The sequence below is a fragment of the Rhipicephalus sanguineus genome, chromosome 7 (genome assembly GCF_013339695.2).
Source record: "Rhipicephalus sanguineus isolate Rsan-2018 chromosome 7, BIME_Rsan_1.4, whole genome shotgun sequence".
Lineage (NCBI taxonomy): Eukaryota > Metazoa > Arthropoda > Arachnida > Ixodida > Ixodidae > Rhipicephalus > Rhipicephalus sanguineus.
The window spans coordinates 127,424,067-127,443,419 of record NC_051182.1 but is presented as its reverse complement, the minus strand read 5'-3'; the positions used below and the strand labels follow the sequence as shown (position 1 = coordinate 127,443,419).

Genomic DNA, 19,353 nt, shown 5'->3' with positions numbered 1-19,353 from the left:
TATGAGAAAATATGGTTTTTCTCTTTAGCGTCCCATTAAACTAAGTTGCGCCAGGTAAAGACCCCGTTACGTGGACGGTAATTGGTTCTTACTTCCGTGCTTTCTTTTGGCCTTCTTCGCCAGGCAACCAGTGCATCGTGTCACGAGCCCCAACTGGATGCTGCACCTTCAACATAGCAAGCTGGGCGATGGTGGTGGCTGCGCTTGTATTCTTCCTCTCCTTCCCGATCTTTATGGTCGCCTCCACGTTTGGCTCTAGCGCGGGCTTGTCCATCGACCGGAAAGTGTGCGCACCCGCATTGGACCTCGGAGCGCCCAGCTCCCGTTCATTCATCGAGTTCCTGGCGGCAAAGCTCGGCAACCAGGTAGTATTAATCACGTTCATACGGGCGTTATAGGTCGACGATGGCGCATGTCGCCGTTTGTCGAGATCAGTGTTGCGGAATGGGCGCCTCCATTCCATTCCAATTCCATTCCGGAGAATTAGAACTTGCCGCAATTCCATCCCTTTCAATTCCTCGGAATGAAAAAACTTAGCCCACTCTCTCTCCGGGAATGGCCGGGCAGTTCATTTCCATTCATGTAATTCCTCAACGTAGGAAAGGCATCTTGATAGTTTTATCGAGTTACGGAGCAACACACACACACACACACACACACATATATATATATATATATATATATATATATATATATATATATATATATATATATATATATATATATATATATATATATATATATATATATATACATAAGGAAAGAATTGTAGTAGGCGCGTTGCTTATAAATGTGCCGTGTAATTGTAATGAGCCAAGCCATTTTAAAAATACTGCTTTAGTGTTAAATTCGAGGCTCTGACTTACTAATGTGTGAAGTTTGAAACACAGCGTGTAGACGAAAACGTTCTCTATTTTCGGAAAAAGACGTAATTCCATTCCTCCAAGCGTTGCCCCCATTCCATTCCGGGGTCGTGAAATTGTGGAATGATTCCGGAGTCATCCCAATTCCGGAGTGACAACTCCGCAACACTGGTCGTTATTTCACCGAGTCTACCCTAAGTTTTCATATGGTGTACGGTCATTGTAGAAAAAGATTAGAGAGTTTAAGTGACTGTGCTGGGGTCCAGAAGCAGCTTGCGTACGCAAGCTCTTGCGTTCCTTTGTATTCTCCTTGCGTGCGGTTAGGAAAGAACGCAAGAGCGTGCGTCCGCAAGCTGCTTCAGGTCCTCGGCATTAAAGCTCTCTTAGCACAAGCGACCATTGAGCCGAGGGTCAAGTGGCGTAGTCATGTGGGACGTAGTGGTCAAGTACTGCACCACGATGGCTAATCCTTGTCTAGTAAGGGAGTGCATTACCAGCTGTGGTCACCGGTATGAGACCGCACCCCAAGCCTCTAATGCAATCTCAACAACACGCCGACGTTTTTTTTTTAATCCGGTGGGGAATTGCGTGGCACAGGGATCCAAACCACGGACCTCTCGCGCGCGGGGTTAATACTCTACCTCTACGCCATCGCTTAGGAGACCCTAAGGAACAAGAAGAGAGCAGAGTGGATCAGAGAACAAACTGAAGTCAAGGAGATCTTAGTCGACATCAAGAAAAACTGGGCATGAGCAGGGCACTTAGCGCGAATGCAAGATAACCGCTGGTCATTAAGTGTAAAACACTGGATTCCGAGAGAAGGCGAGCGAAAGTTAGGTGGGCAGATGAGATTGATAAGAAGTTTGCGGGCATGACGTGGTCGCAGCAAGCACAGGACCGAGTTGGTTGGCAAAATACATGGAAGAGGCCTTTGTCCTGCGGTGGTCGTAGTCAGGCTGATGAAGATTATGATGAGGCCACCATTGTCCGGAACGGTTGCTTGTGCTAATCTTTTTTTCCTTTTCCTGCGGTTGCTGTACATTGCGACATCGGTCAAGTTGCGTCATCGTCGACGTGATTCTTTGATGTGGCACAGTTGGCTGTTGGTCAATATGAGTCATCGCAAACCTAACCAATATATCGCGATAATTGAATGACTGCTCACTTCACGTTCACTCTGTTTTCTTCTTCTTCTCCTTAGAACAAGACAAGCCACCGCTCCGCCGCTTTACATGAAGGTGACGTCGAAAGTAAGTTACTCTTGCGATCTTGCGAAAGTAAGTTCCAGCCTTGAAGACAAGTTCACTTGTCCACTGTCCACTGTCTCTCCACTGTCTGTCCACTGTCCACAAGTGAACCCACTGTTTACGGACTTTTTCATCTTGCGATCTCAGTAACTCCGGTTTATTCCGAATTGCATGTGCGGGTCTGCTGGGTATGTCCGTATGTCCTGACCCACCTCTCACTCTCTTTGAAGTTTGTGCGAGCAGTTCCATGCAGCGTACGTCAGACACTTGCGAACTCTCACTGGGACACGCATGAATCGTTACTATTGATAGTGCTCACGGACATGTACAATTATCATCGTCTTCCTCGATCACCATGTCAAAGCTGCACAACCCAGCGCTGCAAAAAAAAAAAAAAAATCTGGAGGCGACCCTAAGCGTTCACCTTGATTTAGGTGTTGTTATAGTGGCACTCGCACCTTGGCGTTCGTGTGCCGTGGTGTATTCCTTGGTTTAACGTTGTGTTTCGCGCGCTGCCGAAGCGGATCTCGGGGGCCACGTAGAAAGAAGCTCGTGGTTGAAATCTACTCCGCCAGGTGCCGCAACGATCCCAACTGCTCACAACCTTTCGATGAACTCAATTACTTTCATTAATTTTCTTCACAGTTAATTCGCCCATATCTTCACTAAAGTTATGTTCCGATACCATCTGTACCTAATGTAACTCTTTGCTTGAGCCAGAACCATTGATTTCGTACCAGTTTTATTTTTTAAAGACATTTTCTGAGTATTCGGGAAACCGGAAGTAGCCAACCCGAAGTGCTTGGAACAAAAGCAAGTGTCACTAGTTGCTCGTGCTATTGAAATATAAAATGCGACATAATCAGCTTCCCGCTGCCTGCTTTGCGTACCAGCGATTCCCACAGTGTGTGGGATCTGCCAATATTTTACGTGGACGCCCTTGAGAATTACCTGATTCACGAGAACTCGCACAGTTGCGCAGTTCTGCTGCAGGATTTTCTATTTCTTCTACCGCGCAGTGACGCACGTAGCGCGCGTCGCCACCGGACGGCGACGAAAAGGCGCCTCCTCCTCCGAGTTGCGACGACTTGTGGCGACATCGCCGAAGCACCACCGCGACCCCGCGAAACGTCATCGTGTGCCCGCCCGCGGTTCCAGGTCGCACGAGACTGCACGACGCTTCGAGGCGCTGGAACACGGAGTGGTTACGAGGAGACGTCGCGGGCAGAAGCCTCGAGGTGCCGACCACGGAGCAGACGACGTCGGAGGCTTCGAACCTCCCGCCGACATCGCTTCCGCGCTCGGCAAAGAACTAACGCCCACGGCGTTGGAAGGAGTCGTCGATCGCTTCGCCCAGTGTTCGCAGACTGGGCTGTCCTACTTCAAACTGTTGGGCAAGGAGTTGGTGACGAGCATGGCCAGAGCCTATTTGGGTCAGAAGAGTCCCTGGCTTGGGCTCTTCGACGACAGTGCCGGCACTCCCAAGCTCGACGCCCTCGAAAATTTGAGCACCAAGTTCCCCTCAGTTGGCGATGACCTGAAGAACACGCTGACGGACGTCAGCCCAGCAACTACGATAGACGTGAATGAATTCGAGACTATATCGACTAAAGTGAGTACAGCTTGCAACGGATGACATCAGTGGGATATTTCGTAAGATTACGCGTTTTTTAGCGAAAGCCTTAGATGCCTCATCGAACGTAAAATTTAATGACGGTGGCGTTGGCGTCTACACGAGTGATGCAAAAAAAAAATCATCATATGATGATGTCGTCATGACGTCACGGGACATCGTCGCTTGATCGAAGGTGCGCCGATCCTGGAGGCAGTGCAAAACCACGCTGGGTATTACTGATCGACTTCACAGTCGATCAATAATATCGACTGTGAAGGAAATGATGACTTTCTCCTCGATTCGTCTTAAGTACGTGCGTCAGGAAGTCCAATTACTTTTTATTTTTTTATCATTGCCGGTCCTTGTAGACCCAAGCCCAAGGGGCCATGTGAAAGAGAGATATTTGTATGGCGAGCACAACCAACGCGCAGTTATTGGAAATGAATGGGGCAACAGCACATTAGGCAGAAACGAACGTACGCATATGAAAGACAAAGTCGCCACCCTCCTTTTATTGCGATAGCAATTATATGGACAGTCTCGGCTGGAAAATGTCCGTCCCCGTCGCCGTCATTCACCGTATATGTATAGGTATGTATATATACAGAAAGGCCACAAAGAAAAATAATTAAGAAATTCTTTCCGACGCGCGGAATCGAACGGGCGACCTCTCGCTTTGCAGCCCGCCACGTTAGACGTTAGGCCACGACAACACCGTCTCTCAGCCTGCTAACGGCGAGCTATTTATATACACCATGTAATTCAGCATGCTTTCTTAGTGGCCACATAGATGGCGCGACGTGCGCGCGTGTTGCGCGCTTTAAAGATCGTCGCCCCGCCCCTGCGAACGCCGTTGCTGTTCGCTCTACAGGGCGTCGTCGCTTTCGTGCGCTTATCTCAAGGAAAGAAGGGGCGGCCGGTGGGGTGCTTCGCTTCGCTCGCTGCAGCGGCCGCGTTTGCGAAAGCAGCGCGCTGTTCAAACAGAAATAAGTAACAACTGTGACAATTATTTCGCGCTCGTCTTGTGTGTACCTGTTCGTTTGTTTCGTGCGTCCTGCTTTATGTTTGAGCAGTGCGCTTCAAGTGTCGATCTGTGACGCATTAGTTCGCGCTCGTCCTGTGTGCGTTCTTTTCGTGCGTCCTTTGGGCTCGAGCGACGCGCTGGCAATTTCGAGCTGCGTTCCGTTCTTCGCGTTACATTACAATTTATTGCTATCGCAATCATTGCTTCGCCGTTTTTTCAAACATAGCACAAGTTCAGGAGCGGATGGAACCTTGAAGAGATGCAAAAAGTCCTTGAACTCCATTGTGTTGCGGGATCCAATAATTCCTCAAGTGGTCTTGCCTTCTTCAAGACCGCAACTTTGTGCCCCTGAAGAAGACAAGTCCACCTGTGGAAATTGTGGCACCTGCGACACGCCCCGTTTTGTACCACAAAGCTACGAGTATTCTCATACGGTTTCTCGGAAAGAATAGCCTATATACGAAAGAAAATTGTCCAGGTCCAGGGTTGGAAATGATTCACTTCCTGAGAAAGCTGTAGGGATTTCCTTATGCGCTTCGCCAACAAACGGGTGGATACTTTTTCCTTTCTTACAAAGACATTTTTAACACCATATTTATAGCACTAGTGACCAAAGTGCTTATCTGAACGTACCAAAGCTTCACGTGTGAATCACGATATGTTAAACTACAGCGTTGATACGCATTGGAAGATATCGACAAAGTACGCGAACTCCGTAGAAGGCACTTTAAAAGGCAGGTCAACGCTATTTGGCAAATCATCATTATAGGAACGAGTAATGAAGCCTCCTAGCGTGGCAGAGCTTGTATATGTAAGTACATTATCAAAAGGGGTCATGCTGTGTCCGCGATAACTCTAAAATACATTATTCCCATGAGATCTGTGGGGTGGGTTGACGTCTTCGAGGGTAGCCTCCGGGATGTAAGACATCGCTAGTGGTGAAACCAGGCGAAGAGACTAGGAACACAAGTACGATGTTGCGCACCGTGACTGGACTTCGTAATATATTTCCTTTCGTATCGCGGTTAAGGGGTGTTTTTATTAGGGTTAACCATGTTGTGGCCTGCCTTCTAGGCAATGTGCGTGCCGATGTAAATGTCACACGACTATAAATATACCGCGGTTGACTCAGTTCTTATGTTCTACTTTAACCTCTTGCAGGCGAAAAGCGCTAAGGAAGATTTCGGCAAGTTTGGTGATATGAGGACGGAACTACAGGGATACGTTAACAATGCAGGACCGGTAAGCAGTCTTTTCTTTTTATTGCGAATTTCTTTTATTGCCAATTACATGGACACACGAGGCGCATTTTTTCAGTCGCGTCACCGTCATGTTCTGCAAAAAGTCCAAATCCACAGCATAGGCCCGTGCGTCGTATGTTCTATGTGCGAGCGAAAGCTTGTGAGGGTGGCAGATGGGCGCGGCTCAAGCTGAGATCAAGCACATCTACCGGTTCCGTCGGGCGAAGGAGCGTGAAGGGGTGCCGGTGGGGGGCTGCGTTGCTCGGGCAACAACTGCGAACTTTAATCAAATGGGCGCGATCAGTTGCGTTGACATATCAGCTGTTAAGGTGTTTAATAGACAGCACTCAACGACAATGAGTGATGGCGACAGTCACGGCAAGGCACGAACTCCCTGCGCGAGCGGCGTTCTTTTTTCAAGCAGCCAAAGAGGATGACCCACTAGAAGGCGCTGGAGAGGGTAACCCATTACCATGTCCCAAGGCTTCTCTACAATTACCCCGGGTACGAAAAGGGAGCCGTCCGGCGACCTAACAGCTCGTCACTATGAGTGGGTCATAGTAGGCCTTGAGGCGCTCCACGTTGACAATGTCGCGCCCTCGACGGCGCATGTCCGAAGCTGGTTCGATGGGTTCGATCAAGTAGTTGACCGGGGATGTGCGCTCGACGACCCGGTATGGGCCTTCGTATTTCGGCAGCAGTTTTGAAGAAAGGCCACTTGCAGTGGTAGGGACCGAGAGCCATACGAGCGCTCCAGGAAGGAACGTGGGTTCAGAAGTAGTGGTGCCATCGCGAATGCTCTTCTGCAGCTCTTGTTCCTGCGTCGTAAATGTCTTGGCAAGCTCGCGACACTCTTCAGCGAGCCTGGCTGTGTCAGAAATAGGCGCACACTCAGATGAATCCGGCTTGTATGGAAGTATCGTGTCGATGGTGTGCGACGGGTGCCTTCCGTACAGTAAGAAGAACGGTGAAAAACCAGTAGTGCTCTGAGGGGCGGTGTTATAGGCGTAGGTGACGAAGGGCAGAATGGCATCCCAATTGGTGTGATCGGCGGCGACGTACATTGACAGCATGTCGCCGAGCGTGCGGTTAAAGCGTTCGGTTAGGCCATTCGTCTGCGGGTGGTAAGCAGTAGTCTTGCGGTGAACAGCATGGCACTCTTTCAGAATGGCTTCCACGACTTCCGATAAGAAGACACGGCCTCGGTCGCTGAGAAGCTCTTGGGGTGGACCGTGACGCAGTATGAATCGGTGTAGTAGGAAGGAGGCAACATCGCGCGCTGTAGCCGCTGGGAGGGCGGCGGTTTCGGCGTATCGCGTTAGATGGTCAACAGCGACGATGGCCCAGCGGTTACCAGCCGAACTCAGAGGAAGTGGTCCATACAAATCGATGCCCACGCGCCCGAACGGACGGTTAGGGCAAGGTAATGGTTGTAGACCTGCTGGCGACACGTGCGTTGCAGGTTTTCGGCGTTGGCAATCGAGGCAGGCGCGAACGAACTTCTGCACGTAGCGGTACATCCCACGCCAGAAGTATCGTTGTCGAATGCGGTGGTAAGTTTTGGATACCCCAGAGTGCGCGCATTGCGGGTCGGAGTGGAAGGCCTCGCATATATCAGAACGCAGACTGCGGGGTATCACTAGTAGCCACTGGCGGCCGTCGGCGTTGTAATTGCGTCGGTGCAGGAGGTCGTCACGAACGGCGAAATGGTGGGCTTGACGACGTAACGCGCGAGTGGATGGTGTTGCCGTTGGATCAGTGAGCAAGTCGATCAGCGAGGTGACCCATTTATCCTTGCGCTGTTCGGTAGCGATGGTGTGAACGCTGATTGAAGCAACAGCTATGTGAGATACTGAGCAGGGGGCATTGTCGTCAGGCAAGGGAGAGCGCGAGAGGGCGTCGGCGTCAGCATGCTGGCGTCCGTTGCGGTACAGCACGCGGATGTCGTAGTCCTGCAGGCGAAGTGCCCAGCGGGCGAGACGGCCTGAGGGATCCTTCAATGACGACAGCCAGCATAGTGCATGATGGTCGGTGACGACATCAAATGGGCGACCATACAAATAAGGTCGAAACTTTGTAAGGGCCCATATGATCGCCAGGCACTCTTTTTCCGTGACTGAGTAATTGGTCTCGGCTCTGGTAAGCGTACGGCTTGCGTATGCCACGACATATTCGGGGAACCCTGGTTTGCGTTGCGCAAGGACAGCGCCGAGGCCTACGCCGCTGGCGTCCGTGTGTACCTCCGTAGGGGCCGTAGGGTCGTAGTGACGTAGTATGGGTGGAGACGTCAACAAACGACGGAGCTTTGCGAACGCGTCGTCACACTCGGACGACCACGAATTTAGGGGTCCGTTACTTCCAAGGAGCTTCGTCAGCGGCGATATGATGGTGGCAAAGTTTCGTATGAAGCGTCGAAAGTATGAACACAGTCCGACGAAACTGCGCAGTTCTTTGACGGACGTAGGTTTGGGAAATTCGGCCACGGCCCGAAGCTTGGCCGGATCGGGAAGGATTCCGTCTTTGGACACGACGTAGCCGAGGATTGTCAGCTGCCGTGCCGCAAATCGGCACTTCTTCAGATTCAGTTGGAGGCCGGCGTTGCTCAAACGTGTCAAAACATGCCGCAGACGTTGGAGATGCGTGGAGAAGTCCGGAGCGAAGACGACGACGTCGTCCAGGTAACACAGGCACGTGTGCCATTTCAAGTTACGCAGAACGGTGTCCATCATGCGCTCGAAGGTCGCGGGCGCATTACACAGACCGAACGGCATGACGTTGAACTCGTACAAGCCGTCGGGCGTGACAAAGGCTGTCTTTGGTCGAGCGTCATCAGCCATGGGTACTTGCCAGTACCCCGAGCGCAAATCGAGAGATGAAAAGAATTCTGCTCCTTGGAGGCTGTCAATCGCGTCGTCGATTCGCGGCAGTGGATAAACATCCTTGCGGGTGACCTTGTTGAGCCGTCGGTAGTCCACACAGAACCGCACAGAACCGTCCTTCTTCGTAACGAGAACAACAGGAGACGCCCATGGGCTGTCGGAGGGCCGAATTACATCGCGTCGAAGCATATCGTCCACTTGCTCGTTAATTACCCGGCGTTCTCTGGGAGACACGCGATATGGACGTTGCCGCAGTGGTGGTTGGGAGCCAGTGTCGATGCGATGCGTAACAGCGGACGTGCGGCCGAGGGAAGTTTGCCCGACATCGAAAGAATGACGAAATTCATCCAACAAGCACAGAAGCTGCGAACGCTGGACCGACGTAAGGTTGTCAGCAATGGAGGGACCAAATACATCAGTAGGTGACGAATCAGACGTGGAAACAGCACTGATGGTGCGGGAACTGGTACAGTGCGAGTCATCGGGTGCGTCCAGAACTTGTGCGTCTTCAACGGGTTCCACTTTGCCGAGACATTCCCCTCGAACCAACGTAACAATGCACGGGGATGGGTTGGTAACAAAAATAGTGGTGCTGCCCTGAGTGACTCGCACGGTCGCAAAAGGTACCAGCAACCCTTTCCTAGTGCAGACGCGGGCAGATGGCGAAAGGAGTGCAGTGGTGTCGGAGAGACCGGCGCAGTAGACCGACACAGCCGTTGACGAGTTTGGAGGCACTTTCGTATCGTCTTGGACGAGGATCTTGGTCATTGCCGATGGACTGTCTGTCGGCGTCAAATGTGAGAACGGTGAGAGTTCGATTTCGGCTGGTGCGCAACGAATTACGGCGTCGTGGCGGGACAGGAAATCCCATCCCAAGATGACGTCGTGAGAGCATGCCGCAATTATGATGAACTCGACGTCGTACAGAACGTCCTGAATGACGACGCGAGCAGTGCATACTGCTGTGGGATGAATACTCTGGGAGCTCGCGGTACGAAGGGACATCCCAGAAAGTGGCGTCATCACTTTTCGAAGTAAGCGGCAAAGTTTTGCGTCCATAACGGATACAGCGGCTCCAGTATCGATAAGGGCCGATGCGCGAACACCGTCCACAAGCACGTCGATTACATTCGATGGACTTCGCTGAGGGCTTTCACAGTTCGATAGCGTCGCAGCCCTTGCCTCCTGGACTGCGACGACTAGTTTTCCTGCTCTCGTGCGACCGAACGAGGCCGCATGGGTGACAGTGACCGACGTCGGGGAGACGGAGAGCGACGAGTAGCTGGAGGTGGGCGTGACGTCGGCGACATAGGTGGAGGTGGGTCGTAGAATGCACGGCTTGACTGGCTGGTGACAGGTGACGCGACTCGAGGCGGCTGCACGCGTTGACAATAACGTGCCACGTGACCGGCGTATCCGCAAGCAAAGCAGATGGGCCGGTTGTCGGGGGTGCGCCATCGGTTCGCCGGGGTAGGTCCCGCCCATGTCGCAGTAGGTGATTGACGAGTCGGCTGCTGAAATGACTGCATAGCGGGCTGCAGTCGGGGCCGAGGGATGGCGTCAGCATATGTAGCCGGCACACCCGCCTCAAAGAACGGAGGTCTAGCGGCGGCTTCGGCGTAACTCATTGGGGCAGCCGCAGGAATTACTTGGGGCGTCCTGGCGACAACTTGAGCGTAACTCTGAGGCGCAGGAGCCGGAGGTTGCGGGTGGTACTCAGGCATGACCTCCGCAATTTCCTGCTCAATCGCTCGGCGGAGAGGAGGAAGAAGGGTGGTCGACGACTGTTGAACGTGCGGCGGGTGGGCAAAGGCGAGGAGGGAGATCTGGCGTGCAATTTCCTCGCGCACGAATGACTTGACTTCTGCCAGCAACGCGGCCTGGTCAGATATTGCCGCCAAGCCAGCAAGCTCTGCGTCGCGTGATGGGGAGCGACGGGTCATCGAACGTTGCCGGCGGAGCTCCTCGTAGCTCTGGCACAGTGTTATGACCTCGGCCACGGTGGAAGGGTTTTTAGCGAGCAACATGGTGAAGGCATCGTCGTCAATGCCCTTCATAATGTTCCGGATCTTGTCAGACTCGGACATGGTGCCGTTGGCTTTCTTACACAAGTCCAGGACGTCTTCGATATAACTGGTGAAAGATTCACCGGCCTGCTGAGATCGCTCACGTAAGCGCTGTTCGGCTTGCAGCTTACGAACTGCTGGGCGGCCAAAAACGCTGATGACGGCGGTCTTGAAATCGGCCCAAGTCGCAAAATCGGACGCGTGGTTGTTGTACCACAAGCTTGCTACGCCCGCGAGGTAGAACACCAAGTTGCTTAACTTGCCTTCTTCGTCCCATTTGTTGGGGATGCTGACGCGCTCGTAAATTGCTAGCCAATCCTCCACGTCGGTGCTATCGGCGCCAGTGAAGATAGGTGGGTCGCGTATACGGGGGACACCGGGACATGTGCTCGTTGCGAGAGGAGGCGTTTGCTGGGCGGCGTCTTGAGGCATGGTAGATGGCAAGGTACGGGATCGGAGCTCCAGGGGCATTGAATGGGAGCAGAGCACTCTCCACCAAATTGTTAAGGTGTTTAATAGACAGCACTCAACGACAATGAGTGATGGCGACAGTCACGGCAAGGCACGAACTCCCTGCGCGAGCGGCGTTCTTTTTTCAAGCAGCCAAAGAGGATGACCCACTAGAAGGCGCTGGAGAGGGTAACCCATTACCATGTCCCAAGGCTTCTCTACACAGCAGACGGCTTCTGCCTTTATACTTGCTATGTTCTCATCACTTACTTCGCGTTGAGGCAACGAAAGCATGAAAACCGCTTCGCTCTCTGGAGCGGCCGTATCCGCGGACGCCAGCGTAGTGTATAATTACGCGAGATCGAATCCTAAAGGTGTCAACTGCTAGCCTTACTTTGTATAACATTCCACTTTGTTGCTGTCGCATTCGAACTTCGAACTTGCGGCGAAGCTGATATTTTTTATTTGACTGGCTTACTTCGAAGACTCGCAGTCATTGAATCGTTCGTTCTGTTGTCTACGGCACTACCTTTGCAGCGCATGTAGTGTGAAACGCTGTTAGACACCGACAGCAATTCTTAAATGCATACAGGAAATTTTAACCCACTTTTCCGCCATCCGATCCGACTAACCGGTCATCTAGCTGGGAGTGACGTCACATTTGCGAACAGCACACATATGCCACGTAGACATTTAAAGGTAGATGTCTTCAGATGCTCGGCGTCTTTTCCACAACGCTGACGTTCTAAGAATGTCCCTCGTGCAAGCCAGGGAGTTTTCACAACGTTGACGCGATGCGTCCTGGAAGTCACTGCTCACACCAACATGTGGGCGCAGATAAGAGCACTAAAAAGCAGTTGCGCAGCGACTACACTGTGCGCAGTGACCGTGACAATCGCCGCGAGTTTCCGCTGCAACTTTTACACGGTTATGATGGCACATGAACAAAAATCGCCTACTCAAAGCATCATGTCACGTGCTTTTCGTATCAGAATTTGCTCTTGTGCTCTCCTGTATTTCTCGTGTTAACTTCTCCGTTTCGTCGCGCTGCCGAAGCGGATCTCGGAGGCCACGTAAAAATTAACGCGTGGTTGATGTCTGCTCCGCCAGGCGCCGCAACGATGCCAGCTGCTCTCCAGAAAGCTGTCTGCCCTTTCAGTGAACTCATTCAATTAATTTTTGTTAATTATTCTGACACTTAATTGTACTTTTAAGTAAGCTCTTACTCCGATATCCAATGTATGCTATAACTCTTAACTTGAACCAATACCATCGATTTCGTGCCAGTTTTATTGTTTACTATACTTTTTCTGAATATTCGAAAAACCGGAAGCAAGCGCTGGACCGGAAGTGCTTGTAAGAGAGACAAGAGTGTCACTTCCTGCTCGTGCCACTAAAACAAAATCTGGGGAAATCCGCATTCGCTTTCAGATAAGGCGAGACAACCTTGCGTTGTCACCTCGTTAATATCATAGAGTGTGCCAATATTTACTAGAGGAAACTATGGCGCAGCGATTGTTCAGCCACCATGGGAATGATGGGTATTACACGCATTTGCCTAACCTTCGTGCTTGCGGCTTCGAACGCACTTGTGGCTTTGTTTATTGTGTTTTGGCGTTTGTTTCGGATATAAGAATGGATCGTTGAGAACATCGTATTCCGATTTGAATTGGTCAGCCTAAGAAGTGAGGTGGTGAAGTGTAACTGCTGAACGTTTGCTGAACATCGTCTTACGACAAAGCGGCTGCAGGCGGCAGGGAACCAAACGGAGCCGAAAAAACGAAGCTTAGACAAATCTCTGTACTACCCATCATTCCCATGCCGGCTGAAGCGCCATGTGTTGCAGCTCCCATAGACACTAGCGCCAGAGTTCCCTCTAGTAAGTATTGTAGGAAAATCCATGATTAATACATTGTCGTCTGTATTCTCTGAAGGCTGCCGCAGGTTTGCAGCAGACGATCGATGCTCTGGACAAGATTTGGCGGCGAAAGGCTGCCTACGAAGCTCACATGGTGAGAAGGAAGTCTTGTACTAATGCATTAGAACTAACGGGCTTCAAGAGTGCATTGCTTACAGTGCACAGTGCGCTTCCGTGACCAGTTATCCACTATACTTTGTTACAACCTAATAAAAAATGTGCGCTCCGCCCACAACCACGGCGCGCCTGCCCTTGACCTGTGAAGGACAGTCGTACTAGTCTGATCACCGCTCGAACCGTAGGTACTTTTATTGCGATAGCAATTATATGGACACTTTCGATGGATTTTAGCCGACGCCGTCGCCGTCATGTCCCGTATAAAGTCCAAGCTTATAACATCTCCCCGCGCATCGTATGTTCTACCGCGGGTAAAAGCGCGCGAGCGGGGGCGACGAACACGGCTGAAGCAGAGATCAAACGAGCCGGCCTATCTCCGTCGCTCGGAGGGCGCATACGATGACATCACCCCGCTCGGAAGGCCTGCGCGAGGATGGGGGGGGGGGGGGGTGGACGTGCTGTCGCTCGAGCAGCAATTTTGAACTTTGATTCTAAAGGCGCGATCGCTGGCGCGCGCGCTACCTCGGCAGCCATCAGCGGGGGGGGGGGGGGGGGGCCTTATACGCACTGCGCTTTCAACGCGGAGAGACTGTGCGGAAAGAACATATCTACCTGGAGCGGCCGTATTTCCTTACACCAGTGTTTTGTAGAGTTACGCGAGATCAGATCCAAAAGAGTTAGCTGTTAGCCTCACTTCGTATAACATAACCATTTGTTGCTATCGTATTCATTTGATTCGCCCTTGCGGTGAAACTGTGACTTTTTTAAAGACGATAGTCTTTCTTGGGGAACTTAAACGCAGAAATTTTGGTCTGTCTTTCTGTCTGTCCGTCTGTCTTTCTGTTTGTCGGCACGTCCCTCGATTCAGCCACTCGGCCAAAGTTGAGCCACTTGCACAAGGGCCAGCCATCGTGAACGGCTCACTAGGTTCATACTTGTGCACATGGTTGATCACAAAGCAAACATTACGCATATCTGAGGCGCAACATCACTAGGTAAGTATTAGGTGGTGTGTTCCTTTAATAGAAAATACATAGATACGCCATTCTAAAGACCCTAGTTTCTTAAGCTGCGCTGAAAATGCGACTGCGCCGAAACTTGGCTTCCTCCGTGCCCTCTGCGCGAGCTCATTGTTGTGTTTCGGTTTCAGTTCAGTATTGCACTGTACGAGTGCCATGGGGCGCCGCTCTAGCATTCCTGCTTTACCCAGGCGACGTGAATATAAAAGAGTGTGTGGAGAGTACTCGTTGAGTGCGGACGTTCCTTCTGCTTCGGCGCTTCGCGCCAAACCGCGTGTTCGGGCTGGCTGGCGTCCCCGCCGGTCGCGTTGGTCACCGCCGGTCTTGCCTGCTGCTGCGCCGGGACTACCAGCCCGCAACACAGCATTCACGTTTCCCGACGTATTGCCAGATGGCGTTCATATCTCGCGCAGCGCCTCTTCTATCGTCTTTAGACGACATTTGCAGCGAAGCACGCAGATACGCGGCCAATTTTTTCTCGGCTAATGTAAATACTACGCATATTTAACTACTACGACCCGTTTAAGTTTCGTCGTCACTACCTAAGACATTCGGTTTGGCTGAGAAGCGATGTCAAAAACCCTGACGAAATTTACGAGCACGTTCAAAAGCTTCAGACCTAAAACCAGCGACGCAGACTTGTCTGTATGGGAAGGTCGACTATCTGAAATACTCTAGAAGTACTTGAGGTCACAAAAATGAGTAAACTCTATTGGGTCGAGCATTTATGCAAATTATCTGTGGGTGGGATGGGGATGGCTGTTGGCGGAGCTGGTAGTTTTTTTAGGTTGTAAACGGCTGTAGGTGTTTCTAAGCATCTGTATATTAACTGCTGCATGTCCTCTCCGTCAGAATAATATATATTTTAAGGGTCACTGAAGCAGCTTTTGGAATGTAAGCGTTTCGGCTACTGCTAGAGTACGGAATTAACGCTATAATTTAAGCGAAGCAACTTGCATCATGGGATAATACGGACTACTATGTTGGTAGCAGGTTTTTGTTCTGCGCTAAAAAATGTAACTGGGGGACGACACGGGAACACAGACGTGCGCAAACTTTCAACTGTTTATTTGCGATCAAAGCTCGTCAATATATACACAGACATGAAAGCGCAAGAAGCAGATACAAACGTGACGTAGGAACATGAAAAGGCGTGAAAAATGGAAGAGGGTGCAAATCTACAGATTTCATGAAGACGCATGTGTATTTACGTGATGGTTGTCTATGAAATTAAAAGCGGGGTTTCCCAGAACCACAGAAGGAGAGCTTACGTATGTTGATTGATCATTTTTTTGCATGAAGTAGGCCTCCATGATTTCTCGCCCTTTTTTCGATTTGCTGTGTTCCAAAACCTTGACACCCGCAACGTGCGCAGTGCGCTGCTAAGTGCCCTGGAGACTGTAGCATTTCAGTCGCGTATCTATGTATCTACATTTTTTAGCGCAGAACAAGAACGATGCAGTACCAACTAGCCCCCATTGAATCCTTATCGGTAGCAGGGCTTAATGTTTCCCTTCATTGGAAGGGGGGGGAGGCTCATAGGGCGGCGACCTATGTAAGTATATATATGCGAGGATGAAGTTCAATGGATCCGGTGGGAAATGCAGTTGAGAAAGAGAACGACAAACGCGCACGTACTATCGTGAGCAATATGAGGTGTTCATGTTCAATTCATGTTCATTCAGTGGTTACCTGTAATGTACTGATATGAATGTGATGCACTTAAATGCCAGAAATACCTTTCCGCTTGAGCATTTACTGTCATAAACACTTTGCGCTTGCCAACTTCCTGTTGTCGCTGTCATATTTAGAAGGTAATTTCGTTGTTCCATTTCATATTACTCTCTACAGTACATGTAGCGAAGTTGTTAAGACGCTGCCGTTGCTGTGCCCCGATGTCGCATATTACGCTGTCCATCGCATTCATTTTCAGGATGTCATCTATGAAGCGGCGCAGAACCTCACGAAGGATTTCATGGTGGGAAACAAGCCTCTCGGCGTGAGTGACACTTAAGTGCAATCGCATATAAGACATGACAGCATACCTTGTCCGACACAACCCGGTTCCCCTCAATTTGTGAACGGTTAACGACCTAGGGGTGACGTCCTGGGCTACCGCATTCACTCGCGCACTACCATCGCTGGTCAGCAATGGCTAAAGTTGACTTGAATTGGCTGAAATAAGGGTAATGTTCGTTGCTAGACGCCGTGCCCTGGCTCTGCCCCTTTGTGACAGTAGCGCAAAAGGCATGCATTGTACCGTAGTAAATCGAATGAGCAGTATTCAGCAGACGCGATAAGCATTAGTTCCCATATGGAATCTCTTATCACGATGCAGAGGTGCCCGTAATGGGAATGTGTCCAAATGCGTGCGCATTCTAAATGCCATGAACGATGCGCCTGGAAGCATGCTTTCGTGTTTTTCAGTGCAATAGCAATTACAGAGACGCTAGCAACTGCAGAGACAATAGAAATTACAAATTTCGCCTTCGGCGTTGGCGTTGGGGTGGTGGTCCTTTCCGCGTACGGTACAGTGTGGAATCCACCTTCTTCACTTTCCTCTGCTACCCTCCGCTGTTTTAGCACGGTTTAAGTCGGCGCTGGTACACACGGTTTGACTAGAACGAAAGCCTCCAAGATCAAGAGGTGCTTCGCGACTTCACGAGCGAAGGCGCCGTGGCATCCTGATAAATATGAATTAGAGAAGGCACGCGAGAGAGCGCCGCCTCTGCGCGCGAGTTGTAGGGGGGGGGGGGGGGGGGGGGGGTCAGCCTGCCTGAGAAGGGTAAGGCGGAAGAGAGTGTGGAGGTGATAGGCGAGTCTCTCGTCAGCCGGGGTCCAGGTTGGCAGGTCATTACTCCGCGCAGCTAACGTCGTAGAAGACTGCTCCCGGGACCTGTCCCGCAAAGCTTGAGCGAGCCGAGATAGCGCTTCTTTCCGTGTAGGCGCCATCCTCGGGATTTCTCCCTTACGCGATGTTGCACAATGCGTTGTCACGCGTTGAGTTGCGCCTTAGTACGTCTGCTCATTTTTTCTTGCGCTGTTCCGTCTCTTTTAGAGTTGTGAAAGTCAATGTTCGCGGCTATCAGATGTGATCGTGTTTGCCTGTGCCCACCGACACCATTCTTATTGAGTACGTGAATGTTTTAAGGCCCGATTAAACTGCGAACCTTCTTTGTGGCTGTTAGACGCATCGAAATCAGTGCTTATTTTATTGTGCAAGAACTGGGCTTTTCAAATGTCACACTTTCTTCGCACCCTTCTCGACCATTAATTTTCGGTGAAACTAGGCACAGATCGGGGGCTGGGCATCTATGAAAACAGCTCTAGACATCGTTGGTCAGCGGCACAAATAAGCAAGGGAGATTTGTGTGCTCAGAAAAAAAAAAGGTTGCAGAGCACCAGCGAAAAAGTAACGTCTATACTGACCAACGATGAGAGTTAGTGTTCGTCTGCATTGGACCTTAGTCGCCTGGTGTGTCCTGGTGCGGCGGACCGAACAAACTGGCAATCGAGTTAATGATCGTGACGACACCTAACGTAAGTATCTGACACTTCAGGAACGTTATCTTCGTTTAATTATAACTCATTAACGTTGTCGTACATGCGCAGACAATGATCTTTGTCTATTCTGCCCGACTTTGTTTTTTTTCTCTGGCTGACAGACATATATAGCCGACAACTTGCCAAAATGGGACAGCATGAAGTCGGGGAGTGGTGATTCTGCCAAGAAGGTGCTCCAGATGGGCGAGAAGGCCAAGGCCGCCTTCAAGAGCGACCTCTCGCTCTTTTTCGACCACGTCAAAGAGCAGGCGAGTCGCTCTTGCCACTACGGCGGGCGCCACCATCAGTTTGTATGACTGCAGATGCTCGTGACCTCTAGACCGTATAAGCACGATAAAGTGTGCATGACATGCAATTTTCGATCGTAACCTGAATTGTGTGGGTTGTGGGCCTAATAATAATATCTCGGGTTTAACGTACCAAAACCACGATACGATTATGAGAGACGCCGTAGTGGAGGGCTCCGGAAATTTCGACCACCTGGGGTTCTTTAACGTGCACTTAAATCTAAGTACACGGGCCTCAAACATTTTCGCCTCCATCGAAAATGCAGCCGCCGCGGCCGGGATTCGATCCCGCGACCTTCGGGTCAGCGGTCGAGCGCCATAACCACTAGACCACCGTGGCGGGGGGGTTGTGGGCCTAATATAACATATAAGTGCTTGGAGAGTTGCGCTATGCAGCTGTGTTGGTACTTATTGTAGAGGTTGCAGGTTTGTATAAGCACCCTCTTTAGATTTCTGTTTTGTTATCAGGATTTCTGCCTTATTTTTTATGTCATTGTGTTCGTTACAGTACTGATGTTTTTGTACCGATCTAACTGTATTGCATATATACTGTATTAGTTGAATGTACTTGTATTCACTTCTCCTTTGGCCTTCTTATGGGCCAGCAGTATTCTCTAAATAAACGAACAAAATAAACCTTAACCTTCCTGATATACAGCTTAGCGGCTGATATATTGGGATCCTAGGCATGAGGACGTGGGTTCGAGTTCCAGCCACGGCGGCCCCATTCCGAAGGAGGCAGCGAAATGCATCAGCGCCCGTGCACTTACATTTATGTGCAGGTTAAAGAACCTCAGGTGGTCAAAATTTACTGGATGCACCACGACACAGTACACGATTTGTTTAGTTGCTGCTAAAGTATTCGGGCTGCAAAAGCCCGAATACGCGGGTTGGAGTACACGGGAATACCCGGCCGCAGCGATCGCATAAATACAACACCACTGTACATAAGTTTATGCACACGTGTAGGATTTATGCGCACGTTGCCAAAAAGCGCCGGGTTACGTGAAATATTAAAGCACGATCCTTTACTTCCAAACGGTAAGGCATTTGTAAAGTGTAC

The 19,353-nt window shown here is 50.7% G+C and overlaps 1 long non-coding RNA gene across 1 annotated transcript; it reads left to right on the top strand.

Annotated features, from left to right (window-relative positions):
* The first annotated feature begins 13,318 nt into the window (after positions 1-13,318).
* Positions 13,319-18,246, top strand: LOC125759356 (uncharacterized). Its single transcript, XR_007416942.1, has 3 exons — positions 13,319-13,397; positions 16,373-16,438; positions 18,105-18,246. It is a non-coding gene; the product is annotated as an uncharacterized LOC125759356 (long non-coding RNA).
* The last annotated feature ends 1,107 nt before the right edge of the window (positions 18,247-19,353 follow it).